The sequence below is a fragment of the Martes martes genome (assembly GCF_963455335.1).
Source record: "Martes martes genome assembly, chromosome: 8".
NCBI lineage: Eukaryota > Metazoa > Chordata > Mammalia > Carnivora > Mustelidae > Martes > Martes martes.
The window spans coordinates 117,591,973-117,610,450 of NC_137895.1; positions in this window are offsets into that span (position 1 = coordinate 117,591,973).

The window sequence follows — 18,478 nt, forward strand, 5'->3', positions numbered from 1 at the left end:
GTGCCATTTATTTTCTCTTTATTCTATAATTAAAACTATTTTCTCACTGGCTGCCTATCTCTGTGTCTCCCAGACTCTCTCTGGTTGTATGTTTCATATCCCTAGTGGAAACATCATCCTGGTCTTAATCCCCACCGGTTTTAACTGATCACATTTTAAGCCGTAGTTGCTAATAATGAACAGTTCTGAGCCTCAGCCAAAGGTGCATTGCTGCTTCCCTGGTGATTCTTTATCTCTCAAGTTACCATCCCCTTATCATTCAAGGTGATCCCCATTTACTGACTTTGCCAGGCTTTGTAGAAAATCTTTTTCTGGATCTGGAATAATAGGCGTGTCATTTCCACTTTCCCCCAGGAGAACTGCTAACAGGATTTTGTTTAACTCTGTATACGCCACATTTTGGATATAAGTGTCTACATGCACACACATGCTCCCAAATATGTTGTTTATCTTCTTTGAAAGATGTTAAAAGAGATTGATCGGCTGTTAAAGGGAACAGCTCTTACAACCTAGTCAGCTTCGAAGAAAGAAAAAGGGAAATTGTGGATACAGAGCCAGGAAATACAAATTCTGCTCAAGGAAAGCTGTTAAGTTAGTACACTGTTGTGTGGTAAGTGTCCTCCACATCCTCCTTGTTCATCCAGCACCAGCCTCTTCAAAGCTTCTGGACTATGTAAGAGCATTCTTTTTTGAACCCCTTTCCTTAAGAGAGTTTCAGGATCTCTTAGGTTTATTTATTTTCTTCCCCTCTTTATACCTCTCCAAAGAAGTGCCTTCTTGCTCTCTCCACATTATTAGACAATAAACTCCAGCACATCGGTGAGTGTGGCATTACCAAGGTGTGACTTTCATCTGCGACTTTCCAGGAACTGACATCCCTGGCACTGTGTTACTGAATTTAAAAGCATAATAAATTCTTGGAAAAAGTGTTTAAGCATTTTTGAGTCAACTTTTTCTTCCAGGGGTCACAAGAATCTCCAGAGGATGATTTATTTATTTATTTACTAGCAGGTCTATAATCACCACCCCCCCAATATGCTATAGGTATGTAGCGATGTGAACTAAACATATTTGCACAGAGAGCAATGTCACAAAAAGAAATAAAGAATAAAAGCCTAAAAAAAAAAAGAATAAAAGCCTAATTTGCTGATTTCAACATCAAGGACTGCATTGTTGTCCTTGTCAATATCTAGGTCAAGTTAAATACTGTGCTCAGAAATTCCACGCTGGGCCAACCACGGCTAATTTTGTTTGGTGTCTGAATAAGATTTCTGGCGATCATGATCTCGTGAAGAACATGCTCTTGCTTCAGATGATTTTTAAACACATTTCTACTGTCTATAAATGAATGGACCATAGTCCCATTTCATACACTCATCCATCCTTCTGCTCAATCCTCCGTGCATCACCTCCGTCCCTGCCAAATGTTCCAACCTCACAGTTTGCTGTTAGACTGATCCGTGATCACTTAGGTATATGCATAAAGGTGCACCCTAGCATTTGGATTTTCTCCTTTTCGTTGAGGTGAAATTCACATAACGTAAAATTAACCACTTTAAAGTTAACAATCCATTTAGTACATTCATAGTGTTGTGTAACCTCCACAGTCCTCTAGTTCCAAAATTTTCATCACCTTAAAAGGTGCAACTCAGTAACAAAAAGACAATCAATTAAAAATAGGCAGAAGATCTAAACAGACAGTTTTCCTAAAATAGACATATAAATGGCCAACACATATGTGAAAAGGTGACCAGCATCACTAATCATTACAGAAACGCAAATCAAAACACAATGAGGTATCACCTCATACTACTGGAATGACTATTAACAAAAGACAAGAAATAACAAGGCAAAGATGTGGAGAAAAGAGAACCCTTGTGCACTGGTGGGAACGTAAATTGGGGCAACTCACTGTGGAAAACAGTATGGAGATTCCTCAACAAATTAAAAAATAGAACCAACATATGATCCAGCAATTCCACTTACGGGTATTTATCCAAGGCAAATGAAAACACTAACTTGGAAAGATGTCTGAACTCCCATATTCACTGCAGCATCATTTATAACAGCCAAGACTTGGAAACAACCTAAGTGTCCACTGATGGATGAACGGGTAAAGAAAACATGTATCTTGCTGTTTGCGAAAATATGGATGGACCTAGAGGACATTACGCTAAGTGACATAAGTCAGCCAGAGAAAAACAAATACCTCATGATCTTACTTATGTGTGGAATCTAAACAAACAAAAAAAACCAAACAGGCAAGCAAGCAAAACCAAACTCATAGATACAGAGAACAGATTGGTGGTTGTCAGAGTTGGGTGAGAGATGATAAAATGGGTGAAGGGGGTGAAAAGGTACTAACTTCCAGGGGATGGAACATACAGCATGGGGACTATGGTTGATAAAACTGTACTGCATATTTGAAAGTCGCTCAGAGAGCAGATCTTAGAAGTTCTCATCACAAGAAAAAAATTGTAACTACATGTGGTGATGGATGTTAACTAAATTTACTGTGATCTTCTCACAATCATTATGTTGCACACCTGAAACTAGTAAAATGTTATATGTCAATTATATCTCAATAAAAAAAGAAATCTAGTATGAATAATAAGTCATGGGAAAACACAGAATAATAGTTGTTCTCATTAGTTTCTTCTCCTCTAAGCTTAGACATAAGTAAAAATAGGATTCCTAAATTATTTAAAGGAAAAAAAAAAAAAAAGGAAATGCTGTACCCAGTAAGCAGTTGCTTCTTACTCCTCCAGCTCCTAACAAGCACCAGTCTGCATTCTGTCTCTAAAGATTCACTTATGGTGGCATTTCATATAAATGGGACCATATAATATGTGACCCCTTTTCATCTAGCTTCTTTTGCTTCGCAGAAAATTTTCTGAAGTTTACCCATGTGATAGCACACATCAGTACTCTATTTCTTCTTATGAATGATATCCATTACATGTATATGCCATAATCTGTTTATCCAATCAGCAGATGACATGTGGGTCATGTTTCTGACTTTGGCTGTTGTCAATAGTGCTGCTATAAACATGCATGTACATGTGTTTGTTTGACTACCTGTTTGTAGTTTTGGGGAGTATTTATGTAGGAGTGGAATTACAGGATCATAGGGTAATTGTACATTTAACTTTTTGAGGAGCCACCCAATTATTTCCCACAACAACTGAACTAATAGCCACATTTAAGCTGGAGAATATTGAGAGCTCCAAGAAATCTTACATAGATTTCTAAAGCTGTTCTCCGACCTGCCATATCCGCAGAAGGTGCCGGGGGACAGAACAAGCTGTGTGCACTTCCAGACAGGGGAGACAAGTTTCATCTTCCTTAGTTAAACAGGCACCTTTAAGGGGAAGCCATGACTAGGTAAAAGGAGAAATACAAGAGGTCAGTGAACGTGTGAACGTGCGGCAAAGTCAATCAAAGCTTCAAAAATGGCGTTCCCTTCGATGTATAGAAACTATCCTGAGGAAGTCATCTAAGACGTCATAAATATTTACATACAGGGAAATTATTTATGGAATCATTTTTACGGTGAAAATTTAAATGTCCAACCTGCAAGAAAATGTAATTATATCAAAGTATATCCAATCAACTTTTAAACACTATTTTACCTGAGAAAGTACTCATGACAGAATATTAATTGAAGCAACAGTTAATCACAACTACATATTATGATGTCAAGTTATAAAAATGGTATACACTTATACACAAATACATATGTGTGTCTGTGTGTGTCTGTGTGTGAGTGGATGTATCTGCATCCATATGTGTCTGAAAAACAGAAGGCAATATGCCAAAATATTTACAATAGGATCCTCTGTGATTATTATTTTTCATTTTTATATTTATCTCCAGTTTCCAGATTTCCTACCATGAAATTCTAGGACAAAAACAAACAAACAACACAGCACAGAGATGATGCCATAATACCCACTTTGTTTTAGTAATCCCTCTACACCCTTCTTCATTCATTCATCAAGCACATACTGAGATCTTTCTCTTCTCCCAGAGCTGGGCTGGGCAATGTGGGAGGGATGGTGAAAAAAACTAGGAGGGATCTTATTTTTAGGAACTTTTAATTTCTGACATGTCAAGAGGATGACATTTCTGAAATCTTATATTTCATGATCCCTTCTCTCATCTCCTTAAACAAAATTTAAAATCTTCTTTTCATTCTCAAAAAAACATTGTTCTATTTGTATTTCAAATGTCCTTTGAAAAATGCCTCATCTGATCTGCAGATACTGTTCTATGAAAATAATGAGCCACATCTGGTTTTGTAAAGGAATGCCCCTATTCTACTTTAGATTGGTCAAAGCATTAACACAATCATCTCTCTGCTCACTTTTATTTTTCCTTCATTCCCTAAAAGTGAGAGAGTGATTCTTATTCTCAGGACAGGTTTAAATAGAACAATGAGAACTATTATTAGTAGTATCGGTTATTTATTTCTTCCAAACATTAAAAATAATCTACCATATTCCCTTGACATTCCTTTTTATGTAGGCTAGATGTCCTAATTTTTATTTTTGCTTGAACTGAAAAGCCCAGAGGGGTTAAGGATATTGCCTATTATACTGCAGTAAATTAGAAATGGAGCAAGAACAGGAAACCAAATCTCTAAAATCTGGCCCAGCATTTCAGTGAAATTTAAAAAGAAAATGTACCTAGGAGAGAAGCGTATCTGCATGAGATAGTAAATCTTTCTCACAGAAGTAAAGCATCTCCTCTGTGCTTCCTTGCATAAAAAATCAGTTACCATCAGGAAATAGCAGAGGGACTCAATGTTGCAGTTAGAGATTGAAAACTACCTGTAAAAATTATTTCCCTAAGGTTCTCCATTTATTCTGTTCTCTCCTCAGATAATAAATAAACTTGCTCAGTTTTGAACATCAAGGCTGACTCTTCTTGCTGCGAGATCTCCAGGTGTCCCGTGTTGCAGGTGGAGTCAAGCTGGGTCCAATCAATTTCATACAAAACTGCCAGGAGCGGAGGTGGTAATATTCACGACTGAGAGGACCAGAGGGAAAGTGCTTCCTTTTCTGAGGGCGTATCCGATTAGAAAAAAATAACAACCGCAACTCCTTGAATGAGGTGCTTTCTCCAGGATGTGCACAGCCCAGGAGAATCTATACAGAGGAAGGTGGCAATTGTCTACACTCTCATAGTTTCCTGTGCCTATGTGGAACAATACAAACTAAGAATCTGAACCAAGTTGTTCTTTACCACTTTCCAACACTGAAAGTTTTCATTCAGCATATTCAGAAAGCAGCTGTTTTGTCTATTAGCTTTGTATGAAAGATCAGTAGAGGCAGAGATTCAACAAAGACTTTCCCAAGGAAGGCAAGTCAGTCAATATGGCCAGGAACTGCAAAAACATATTCTGATTCTTATGGTAAAGCCTTCCAGCAAAGGGGGCGTCTGAGTGGCTCAGTCAGTTGAGCTCTGTCAGACTCTTGATTTCCATGCAGGTGATGATCTCGGGGTCATGAGATAGAGCCCTACATTGGGCTCTGCACTGGGCATGGGGCCTGCCTGGAATTCTCAGTCTCCCTCTACCCCACTCCCCATCATGCATGCACTCTCCCTCTCTCAAAAACAAAAACAAAAGCAAAAAACAAGCCTTCCAGCATGACAAGTCCACACGCACACACGTGCATGCATACACGCACACAGGTGGACACACATACAAAGGCATATGCACACACTTAAGGGGAATATGGCAGGGATCTTATTAGTACAAACCTGGGATAACTGGGGCAACTGAGACCAGAAATTAAAATCAACTCAAACTTCTATACAAACATGACCTCCCCTTCAAAGGCTGAGCCCAGAGGCCTTCACCAGGCTGGACTTAGGCCATGAACCCAACAGCCCAAGCTTCACCAGTTCCAAGTATGTTGCAAAACATTAAAATGTGCCTATTGTCCAATAACTTTGGGGCATATAACAGACATGAAAGTTTCAAATCAAAGTCTAAAATTCAATTTAAATCAAAATCTAGGGGCACCTCGGTGGCTCAGTGGGTTAAAGCCTTTGCCTTCGGCTCTGGTCGTGATGCCGGGATCCTGAGATGGAGCCCCACATTGGGCTCTCTGCTCAGCGGGGAGCCTGCTTCCTCCCCCTCTCTCTGCCTCCCTCTCTGCCTACTTGTGATCTCTGTCTGTCAAATAAATAAATAAATAAAATCTTTTAAAAAAAAAATCAAAATCTGAAGGCTCTATTTTTATAAAGGACCCAAACCAACAAACCAACCAACCAAACAAACCCTCAAACACAAATCAAAATAGTATCTCCTAAGTATATTATAGATATGGAGAGCCATGGACCTCAGTGGGGTTGGAAAGTGCATCACAACAGAGTCTATAGTGTACTTCTGCTTACCTTGATTTGGTGCTTGATTAGAAATGCCTTTCTTAATGTAAATTGCTGACCAAAGAAACCTCTCAGTAAATGTTAACTGTTATTGCGCTTAATGGTGCTAACTATGATAACTTGAATTCAAATACAATGCGGTTGGTAGGCAATTCGCCTCCATCCTCTGTGTCCAGCCCTAGTTCCCTAAATGGTGTGGGCAACATTCCTGTCTAGGGGAGGGAAGGTGGTAAAGGGATGCCAAGGCCAGGCAACAAAGGCAGGCAACCCTGTTGGATGGGTGGATGTAATCCCTGGAGTCTGCCAACCCAATCTCCATGAACTGGAAACCAACTAATTGGGAGAATCCCAGCATTGCTGCTACTGTCATTAATGTCTCGGTCTGTCACAATACTCAGAAGAGTCCCTAGGGGCATTTAAGTCAGAAAGCTGTCACCAGGCGGCGCCACAAGAAGACTGGGACAAGAGTCCAGCTCAAATTCTGCTGTCTGACCCCTCACTTGTTAAAAATGCACTATCCTCCCAAGTAAGAAACCTCATATTTTATACAAGCAACAAAATGGGACCCCCACTTACTATGTTATGGCTATTGTGTGATGATAACTTTCAAGGGTGAAAGGAGGCCCTATAATAATGGAGCAAAAAATAAATCAACATTATTCAGGGCAAATAGGATACATAGTCACCCTAGTTATGGCAAGGTTTATATTATTACTATTACTATTATCTTATACCATTATATTGCTTTATTTTTATATTTTATTCTTATCTTTTTTTTTTTTTTTTTTTTGTTATTTTGCAGTGAGAGAAGGAGCAAGTAATGCTGAGTAAGATAAAGTTAGTGGTGCCCCCCATATCTATCTAGAACCAGGACACTGTTTTGAAGTTATTTGTAACACATGCAAACTTTGCTGCCTAAAGTGCCAACTTCCTACTAATGCCTGAGTGTCTATAGCTTACTAACCCCAGAAAACAAGGATAACATGGATGTAAGCCTTGGGAAACAAATAGCCCCAAACCATCTCAAAGAGACAGAAAAGTCCTACTTATTCACCACCAAACCCACGTCATGCCAGCTCAACCTGTTTCCTGGTATTTCTACTCTGGCTTTTTGGTGAATTTGGAGTCTATAAGATAGAATATGCCATTGTGGTTGCTTTCTGATGCTCACTTTCAGTCCAGCAAAATATATCCTTTCAGAAAATGTGCCTGCGGAGCATCCTGGGATCACCAGACTTTCCAAGTACTCCCACAAAGGGTAAGAGAGGACACAGTGACAGAGCTTGAAGCAGCAGGTGCCTGTGGGGCATGGCTGCCTGGACACGGGGAAAGAACCTTTTCCTTGGGATTCCTAGAAGAGCAGCTCTCTGCCAGGACTGTATGAGCATGGAGTCTTGGGGCGAGGAAGACTTGAGTCTTAATGTCAGATGGCCTCATCGGGACCTACGAGCTGATGAGGTCTGGGATATTGAGGCAGGGCCAAGCCATCACGATGAGGCAGTGGGACACACAAAAGTCAAACCAGGCTGCCCACGGCCGCTGACAGGCCAAGGCTGCTTGGGAAGTCCTCTTTGTCAGGCCAGATAAGAGCAAGGCCTAACAAAGGGACCCATGCTCATTCATTAAGATTGAGGCAAAGGGCAGAGGAGATGCTCAAGGCTTAGTGACCAGGGGCCTTGATGGCAGGGATAGAGAGGCCACTGGAGAGTGAGCCTGTTTCACAGGGGACGTTATAAATTTGCCACATCCTTGATTTTTGTTATTTTGTTTCCTCCCATTTCCCCCATATCCTCTTCTCTGATTTTGCCGTCATTTTATCTTATCACAAGTATGTTTTATTGAACAAACTGTTAACTCATCGTTACTTTGGGATCTCACTAATATTATTGGCACTGATTAATGTGTTTCTTCCTCTTTCTACTGTTCATTATCCTGGAACTTTCCTACAAAACTTGGGCTCTGCATCTAGACATATCTAGCTGAATTTAAATTCCAGCTACATAATTTTATGAGCTGGGAGGATGCTCTTAAGTCTCAGGTTCCAACCTATGAAATACGGGGTCTAAAAGGGCCCACCTTACAGGGCCGTGGGAGGTGTAAGTGAAACACTACAGTGGAAGCACTTAGCACGGGGCCTGTCACTCATTCTTTAAATGCCTGAAAAATGGTAGTTAGTATTCTTTCATTATCCTTGTTGTTTTACATTAACTCAAATATGTATTAGGTTTTTAATTCTCTTACTTATTTTTGGTGAGAATGCTGAAGTTCTACTCTCTTAGCAAATCTCAGTTATATAACCCAGTCTTACCAATGACAGTCATCCTGCTTTACGGGAGCTCTTCAGACCTTATTCATCTTTTTTTTTTTAAGGTGTTTTTATTTATTTATTTGAGAAAGAGAAAAAGACAGCTCAGGGGGAGGGGCAGAGAAGGAGGGAGAGAAGCCAACTCCACTAAGTGTGGAGCCAGACGCCAGGCTCGAACTCATGACCCTGAGATCACCACCTGAGCCAAAGTCAAGAGTCCAACACTTAACCCTTAACCAACCAGGCCACCAAGGTGTCCCCAGACCTTATTCATCTTAGAGCTGCAAGTCTGTCCCCTTTTACCACTGTTTTCCCCTCCCCTTAGCAACCACTTTTCTACTCTGTTTCTATAAATTTGACCCATATATGTTTTCTTTTTTGGTTCCACATATAAATGATATCATGCAGTATTTGTCTTTGTCTGGCTTATTTCATTAATTTCCTTATAAGTTAAGTTAGACATTTCTCTATTCTTGTATTCTCGTTTCTTTTAACTTACTCTTATTGCAATTTTTAAATTTTAATCTCAGCCTTTCATTTTTATTATCTTTTGCTGATGTGAAGAAAAGGTCTTTTAAGATTTTACTTGCTTACTTACTTATTTATAAAGTGAGTGAGGCAGGGCAATGGCAGAGGGAGAGGGAAAAAGAATCTCAAGCAGACTCTATGCTGGGCACAGAGCCCAGTGCTGGGCTCGATCTCATGACCCTGAGATCACAACCTGAGCTGAAATGAAAACTCAGACGCTTAACTGACTGAGCCACCCAGGCACTCCCAAAGATACTATTTTTGACAGAAAAAAAATAGATTGTGTGAATTCCTCCCACCTTCTAGGGGAGAGACAGATCATTTTTATTAGCAGGGCAACAGTGAGGGTATGCAAGATTAGAGCAGGTAACACGGTGTGGTTCATTTTGAAAATGAGGAGGTAGCTGTAGAAGGGGTCCAGGGTGAAGATAATGGCCAAGGGAAACATTTCGCAGGCCTTTATTCTGGGTGGAAGGGACTCAATGTCCCCTCTGCAATGTAAATCACCTCTCAGACACCTCCACAGAACCTTCTATAAGATCTGTATGGTTCACCATGCCAGTAATTAATCTCTTGTTTCTCTGTTTCAAATCCACCCTTCCAGACACCTCCTCCTGATGCCTGGGCTGCTTTCCATGTCAGCCTGACTCTCCGCTTCTCTCTGAGGCTCTCGGCACTTGGGAAACCAGAGGAAACCTGCAAATCTGCAGGGGGAAAGGGGCTCACTTCTTCCTGTCTGCCTCTTGTCCCATCTGCATCACTGCAGTCCAGCTGCGTCCACCTGCCAGAGCATTTCGGTCCAGCAGCAGCTGAATCCACTTTGCAGTTTTTCCAGCACCAGCAGCATGAGCCTCATGATGACAAGCTCAAAGATACCACACCCCCTCCTCAGAAATGAAGGTCCAAGCCCAGAGACCCCCTGATGTTAGCATCCAGATGCCCTGGCACAACAGGGCCCCCTCCTCAGAGGTCTGAGTTTCAGCTCCGTGGAGGCTCTGCCTCCAGGCTTCTCAGACTAGTTTAAAAAAAATTATTTATTTATTTGACACACAGAGAGAGAGAGAGCACAGGACAGCACAAGCTGGGAGAGTGTGAGGGAGGAGAAGCAGACACCCCGCTGAGCAGGGAGCGATGTAGGACTCAATCCCAGGACCCTGGGATCATGACCTGAGCAGAAGGCAGATGCTTAACCCACTGAGCCACCCAGGCGCCCCAAGGCAAACAATTCTGAGTATGGCTTCAGAGTTGGCTAGGGGGGAAAAAGTCATACAAGTGTCTAAGAAGGTGACAACCACGTTTGCGTTATCCTAATATTGCCTGTCCCTAGAATTACTTTTCACTTCAACGACCTTAAAACTTATTTTTCATTAGATCCAGCAAAAGGTGTGGCCTGAGAGGAGAGAGGCTCCTCACCAAACCAAGGGAGCTGCTGCTCTTCTCTGCAGCTGCCCCTGAAGCCACCCTGAGAAACAAGGGGAGTGACTGGCCAAGACCTCCAGGGGCTATGGTTCTCTCCACACCAGCGCCACATGGCATTATTGCAACAGGCTTGCTTCCCAACACCTCACACTAACCACTCACGAAATCCACAGAGAGCTGCTGGCTCCTGGAAACAAGGCAATGGTGTGCCTCAAGGTGGCGGTGGGCGGGAACCTGCAGCCGGGGAGCAGCTTTCCTGTCTGTGCCAGTGCCTGACTTTGGTCAGGAACAGCAGGTGGCGATGCCCTGGGGATACTGAAGACAGGAAAGTTGCTCTGAGGTGTCTGCATAATGATAGCTGCCCCCTTACCCCAAGCACCTGATTGGTTCTGACTGAAGAGTCACCTTGCGGCTCATGACTGGGTGTTTCTAACTGCGCTATCACACCCATGACGGGGGAGAGGGACATCCAATGAACAGCTGACTCAAGATCGTACTAACTTCTGGAAAGCATCTGGATCCTAGAAAGTAAGCGCCGATGATATTAGTTGATGATATTAGTTCATCAACAGTAACACAGCCAAGTGGCTTCTGCCACTTTCTGATCGCACACAGAACAGACACTAACTCTGCTAATTTACTTCCATTTCATTATGGTTCTGATCATTTGGGTTTTGAATCAGTAAATAATTCCCACAGACATCACATGCCCTGTGTGTTATCTTGCCATTTGGCTCTATTCCACCATCATTTTTGCATTTTCCTTTTCAATTTCCCTTTCTTCCATTTTTACATTTACCAGGAGTAGTAGCAGATGGAAAGGATCTTTTTTGGTAATGGGGAAACTAGTGTCACACTTTGGATAGTCAACTTTCTCCTTTAACCACATGCTTTTGCTTTGAAAAATTACTGGGAAGAAGAAAGGGAGGCTCCTTTAACAATGTCCCCAAGTCCATCCAGAAATGATTAATTCGGATAATGAGGCTCCATGTAAGAGCAGAAACTCACGACAGGCTAAGTGATCTTAGGTCACGGGGAGCTGCCAGAGTCAGGGTTCGCCCTTTCTCCCACAGCAGTAAACTGTGTGAACAAGGCCCCACTTCACCAAGGAATAAGGGAGAGAAACCACATTTGGGGCCATTGGGTTCCTTTGGCGGGCCTTCTTTTTTCCTTCATAAAGTTGCTTTTTTATATTTTCCTATGTGGGCACATCATAGAAGCTGTCATACTTGATCAGCGCCGGGAGAGAAAGATGAAAACGTCACGCTCACATCTGTGCAGGCGGGATGAGCAGGGAGAAATCGAGAAGATTAAGCAGAGAGCTTTCACGCTGGAGATAACCCAGCTGTGTGAAAAATCAAGTCTATTGAACACGAAAGCACTGAACCACCAAAATAACTGCTTTAACCAGGAAGGAAGGGACTAAATGCCCCAGCAAAGCACAGACAGTGACGCAGACCTCGACTGCATTTCCAACAAATTCATGACTGTCTCTCCACCCTGTGATGCGACTCTGGCTCAGCCGTTCTATTAAAGTTCTGCTCACTCATCCTTCTTTTTTGAATAAATAGTAACACCTTACTTCTGTGAGGCTGTATAAATTACAAGCTTTCGTAAAACAGGATTTGGGCTTTCAACATTGTTAGCCATAAAACTAAAAAGCTTTTAATTACTTGTGACCTCGGTGCCACCCAATACAGCAGCCAACAGCCATATATGACCATTTATATTAAAGTTAGTTAGGATGGGGGGGCTGGGTGGCTCAGTTGGTTAAGCAACTGACTCTTGATTTGGGCCCAGGTCATGATCTCAGGGTCGTGAGATCAAGTCCTGTGTTGTGCCTGCTTGGGATTCTCGCTCTCCCTTTGACCACCACCCCCCCCCCCAACTCATGCTCTTTCTCTTAAAAAAAAAAAAAAATAAGAAGAAGAATAAGAATAAAGTAGTGATAAAATAAAAGTAAAGCTTCAATTACTCAGATGCACCAGTCACATTTCAAGTACTCAAAAGCCACCTGTGTCTCCTGGCTATTGGACAGGGCAGTATCCATACAACATTTCCATCACTGGAGCTAGTTCTCTAGGAAATGAAAGGATGGTGGGGCTCCACTTCAGGATGCAAACATTTATATTCCTATGAGCTTTCTGACACTCTGAATACCTGCTTTACCTGCTTCCCAGTAGAGTTCCTGATATTCCTACCGATGGGGGCTCAGGTGCCAGGAATTCAGGGTATAGGTGACTCAAGTTATTTAGAAACCATGTTCAGTATTGCAGACTATGAGGCCCCTGCTTCATGTGGGACGCAAAAGGAAACTTCTCTAGGATTCCTAAACTTTAAAGCAGCTTCCCACGATCCCTGTGAAGGCTAATTGTGTGTGTCAACATAACTAAATTGTGGGGCACCCTGATTAAATGTTATTTCTGGGTGTGTCTGCAAGGGTGTTTCCAAATGAGATTGGCATTCGAATCAGTGAAGTCAGTAAAGCAGGTGACCCTCCCCAGTGTCGGTGGGCTTCATCCAATCCACGGAGGGCCTGAAAAGAACAAAAGGTGGAGGAAGGAAGAATTCACTCCTCTTTTCCCTGCCTCCCTGCATGAGCTAGCACATCTTATCTTACCTTCTCCTTCTTTGAACAGGGAGTTACCCCATCAGCTCTCCTAGTTCTCAGGCTTTTGGACTCGGACTGAATTACACCACTGGCTTTCCTGGATCTCCAGCCTGCAGGTGCAGATCATGGGGACTGCTCAACTTCTGTAATCACGTGAGCTAATTCCAACTCCTAGACATAAAGCATAGGCAAGCCTCTCACCTGGGAAAGAGCCTACACTCCTGGCATAAACACCAGCTAATGCTTAGTGGTTAGAGGGTTCATACTTCCAGTCTTGGAAATGTAACAAAGATAATGCCAAGGATAAATAGGATAAGGGTAAAGAGTATTCGGGGCCACCAGCCTCTAGGACAGTTCCCTGGGGGACAGCAGAGTGTCACACCTGGTCTGATCTGGATTGCTTGGATCTACTATGCGTTATTAACAATGCAAATGACTAATCCCAGAATTTGTCACTTCTTGGAACTCTTACTTCTTGCCATGACTTACAGTATAGTCTGGACGGAGTGGGTTCAGACAAAGTTGGCTCTTGGCTGGTTTTCCCTGAGGCCAGTCCTCATGTCAGTGCTCAGTCTGCTTCTCTATTTGATGTCTAACATGTCCAGCTACTGCAAATAGAAGCCCAGCAATTGACTGCCTGTTTGATTATTCTCAAGGCTAAATATTCAGGATGATCTAACAGACTCACACATAAACACACATACAAGTTCTCATAATCTTCTCAACATAAAAGTTCACATTTTTTCTTCCCATCCCAGCAACAAACTAACAACCAGCCAGCACTTAAATTAGGGGAAAAAAATTAAAAGAAGACTCTACCACCTATGTCCAAAAAAAAAATAAAGAAAAGAAAAAAAGACTGCAGCTGTCTCCTCTGTACTAGAGGCCTATGTTTTCAATTTTAATTTATATTCAACAACTGTATGCTTGGTTACCCCCTTTCATCCTTATTTCTCTTGGCTGTCTCTTATTTGTAAGACCAAATGTTTCAAATTAAAAAGCTATTTCAAATACAGTCTTTAAAAGGAGAAATAAAACTTTTTTTTTAAATTGCATAAAACACTGGAAGTAATCTCGACAGGCTCATGCTACACTGATAGGAATCCAAAATGGTCCAATGTTTCTAGGAAGCAGCTTCACCCAGACCAATCCATGGCTTTAAAATCACTCATGACCTTTGACCTAATACATCTATTTTTGGTAAACTAAAGACCCAATCAGATATTCCATGAAGATTTACATGCAGGGATGTTCATCAAAGTGTTATGTATAATATTGGACTACTGCTGGAGAGGGCACCAGAAATATTCAAGAGAGACATGGCTACACGAACAATATATTTATACTCTGGAATGTTACACAACCATTAAAGATCATGCTTTCAGTGAATACTTAATACCATGAAAGCTTGTTATTAAGTGTCAAAAGCAAAATATAAACCTGTATATGAAATGTGAACTTAGTGGAAACTGAACCCCAATCTTCTTACCCATAAATACTGTTAATTACAGTACCCCTCAGTTCAGGTTTTCTGTAAGTTTTCAGTGAAACAGTTCTGTAAATTCTTAGCACTGTGTTTAACACTGGCAGGAGAACGATATATGTTAGCCATTGTCATCATATGTGACAAAAGGCACACACACACATATTTGCATTCACACACATGTATGAGAGAAAGACTAGTTGGCAACACACAAAGGATCAGTAGACAATGAGATTACTAGTGGTTTTTATTTCCTTCTTTACACTGTTTGCATTTTCAGTGTTATTTTCAGTGTTACCAAAGGAGCGTATATTACTTTTGTAATCTGAAAGAGACAGTGTGAACCTCTCCGTAATATAATAAAATCGTTGTTTAAATATCACAGGCTATATTGGAGAGGTCACAGAGAAGGGTTCTGGTCATAGCTGCGGAAGGAATAAAATGTGATTGGGCCACCATTGGCTCTTGGCTACCCAGGGTTTCTGATGAGGGATGTCACCTCCATAATAGGGAATTTCACTACATGCTCACGGACCCACCCACATACCCTTTTTTAAATTTTTTTTTTATTTTTATTTTTTTTAAGATTTTATTTATTTGTTTGACAGAGAGAGATCACAAGTAGGCAGAGAAGCAGGCAGAGGGAGAGAAGGAAGCAGGCTCCCTGCTGAGCAGAGAGCCTGATGCGGGGCTCGATCCCAGGACCCTGGGATCATGACCTGAGCCCAAGGCAGAGGCCTAACCCACTGAGCTACCCAGGCGCCCCCCCACATACACTTTTATGTTCACACTCGTTCATTCTCATTTCATCAGCTGCAAGGATGCGAGTAAATCCCAACAGCCTAAAAGCCTACAGCTCATCCTGATACATTCTGCCTGGGGGACAAAGAAGGGGTGCCTCTGTGATGCTACTTACCTGCCTCTCCCACTTCTCTCACCCTGGCCTCTGTCTTCCTGGTGGGCCCATCGGGCCTACAGGCTGGGAATATGGAGGCCAGAACAACTCCTGGTCATCCCAAATCCAGAACATTCCTTTTACAAGTAGGAAACCAAAGCTCAGAACAGGGCTGACTTTCAGCACACAGGGAAACTGCCAAATTTGTGTTAAAATACTAAGTCCTCCCAGTGTGGACAGAAAAGAGCCAGCAACTTGAGCACTTCACCCTCTGCTGCAGCACCTCCCCCAGGAGCCCCAGATCTCCCCAAATCAAGGAACTAGGAAGCCTAGCAGAGGACCTCAGGATCATGCGGCAGCATGGCTAGCCTCTACATCTGCTCTGATAGCCAGTCCTGTGCTGGCAGGAGAACCCCACTTTCCCTCCCCCATGGGGGTGGCGGGACAGGAGATTCTGCGCTATCTGCAGGGAATGGTCCTGTAATTATGGTCAGCCACCTCTTGGGGCCCCAGGCTCTTGCTTTAGAAATAGGGACACAGCCCTATGACCTTCCAGACCTCAATGGTAAAAATTTAAGATCTTAAAGGAAGCAAGAAGGATGCAAAAACAAATGACTTAATATTTGAGACCACGTGAACATCTCTTTAGCTAAAAAACCATGTGGAAGGTCAGCCTACGGGTTCTAGCTCTTCTTATTTAGAGAGGGGATGATCTGGGACACCCTCCCCTCTACTGCCCAGCAAGGTTGCAGAGACCAAAGTTATTTATTTCCATGGGGTCATTCCCCCATATGTGGGAGAAGTTCATAAATTACCCACTTGTACCTTTTGTGTCACTATGTCCATAGCAGGACTTCACTGAATGCAAGGTGAAGAACGGGATGGATGAATATAGGAACAAATGGATTAATCGTTCAGACCCCAGGCTTACAGATTGTATACAGGGATGGTGGTAAAAGGGGGGGTTCTTCTGGCGGAGCTATGTGCCCTTTACTAAAGTTACTACTTGTTAGTTTGGGTAGGAACAGGGTCTCTAAACTCAGACCTCCTGGACTTTGATTCTGCCTTTACCAGTTGTGACTATGTAACCTTGTTTAACCTCTCTGTGCCTATTTTGTTATGTATAAAATGGGAATAATAATAATACTACCTACAACAAAGGACTGTGATAAGAAATAAATGCACATAAGAAATCCTAGGGCATAGTAAGGACCTGATAAGTTTTCTATCTTTAATACTATTAGTTTATATTTTCCTGTAACAATTCTCATCTCTGATGCAGTAGATTATCCTACCCAGAAGAGGCACAGGTTGGGATTCTGGCCTCTTCTTATCCATATTCTTCTGTCCCATCCTGTGTTCCCAGATCCTTGGAAGATCCATGTTGGTGAGATAGTAAAGGGTAATGGGCATCAACAATTTGCATTTCCCCCACTTTCCCTCTCCTGAGGTCTTCAATATTTAACAGGTATCTCCTGACATTCCAGAGTAGGTGATCCTTTCATGGAAGTTCAGGGAGGAGGTGGTAGTGGGAGAAGCTAAGAAGGAGGCACCTCTTGTACATATACAAAGTGCTCAGTTTCCAACCTTACAGGTAATGGCAAATTATCTGATCCAAACATAACACTAAAGAGGAATCAATCACAAGGAAAGAGAGCAAGAAAAGAAAAAAGGAACACAGAAGAGCTACAAACAACCAGAAAACAATTAACAAAATGGCAAAAGTACATACCTATCAATAATTACTTTAAGTGTAAATGGCTATATATGCCAATCAAAAAACACAGGGTAACTGAATGGATTTAAAAAACAAGACCCATCTGTATGCTGCTTACAAGAGACCTAAAGACACATACAGACTGAAAATGAAGAGATGGAAAAGATATTCCATGCAAAAGAAAGTTAAAAAAAAAAAGAAAAAAGAACCTGAAGTAGCAACACTTATTGTTCCCAAAATAGGCTTTAAAACAAAGACTATAACAGGAGACAAAGAAGGGAATATTATATAATCATAAAGAGATCAGGTTCAGTAAGAGTTGGATTATATATATGATATATTATTATATAATACATGTTATATTAATAATGTATTAATACTTATATACTTATATAGAGAGAATATAGAAATACAAGAAAAAATGGGAAATTACAAACATATGGATGTTAAACAGCACACTACTAAGCAACCAATGAACCAATAAAGAAATCAAAGAAGAAATAAAAAAATACATGGAGACAAATGGAGATGAAAACACAACAGTCCAGAATCTTTCAGACACAGCAAAAGCAGTTCTAAGAGGGGAGGTTACAGACTGCCCTTGAGAAACAACAAACAATCAAATAAAAAATTTCATCTTTTGCCTAAAGTAACTAAGAAAAGAATAATAAACAAAGCCCAAAGTTAGGAGAAGGAAGGAAATAATAGAGATTAGAACAGAAATAAATAAGGTAGAGCTGAAAAGACAACAGAAAAGATCAATGAAACCAACAGCTAGTTCTTTGAAAAGGTAACCAAAATTGATAAATCTTTAATGAGACACATCAAGAAAAAAAGAAAGAGGATTCAAATAAATCAATTAAATCAGAAATATAAGAAGTACCAACTGACACCTTAGAAATACAAAGATTGTAAGAGAATACTATAAAAACTATATGCAAGCAAAATGCAAAACCTAGAAGAATTGGGCAAATTTCTAGAAACATAAAATCTTCCAAAACTGAATTGGAAGAAGTGGAAAATCTGAACAGATAAATTACTAGTAACAAAAGTTAACTGGTCATTAAAAAACTCCCAATGAACAGAAGTCCAGGACTAGATGGATTCATAGGTGAATTCTACCG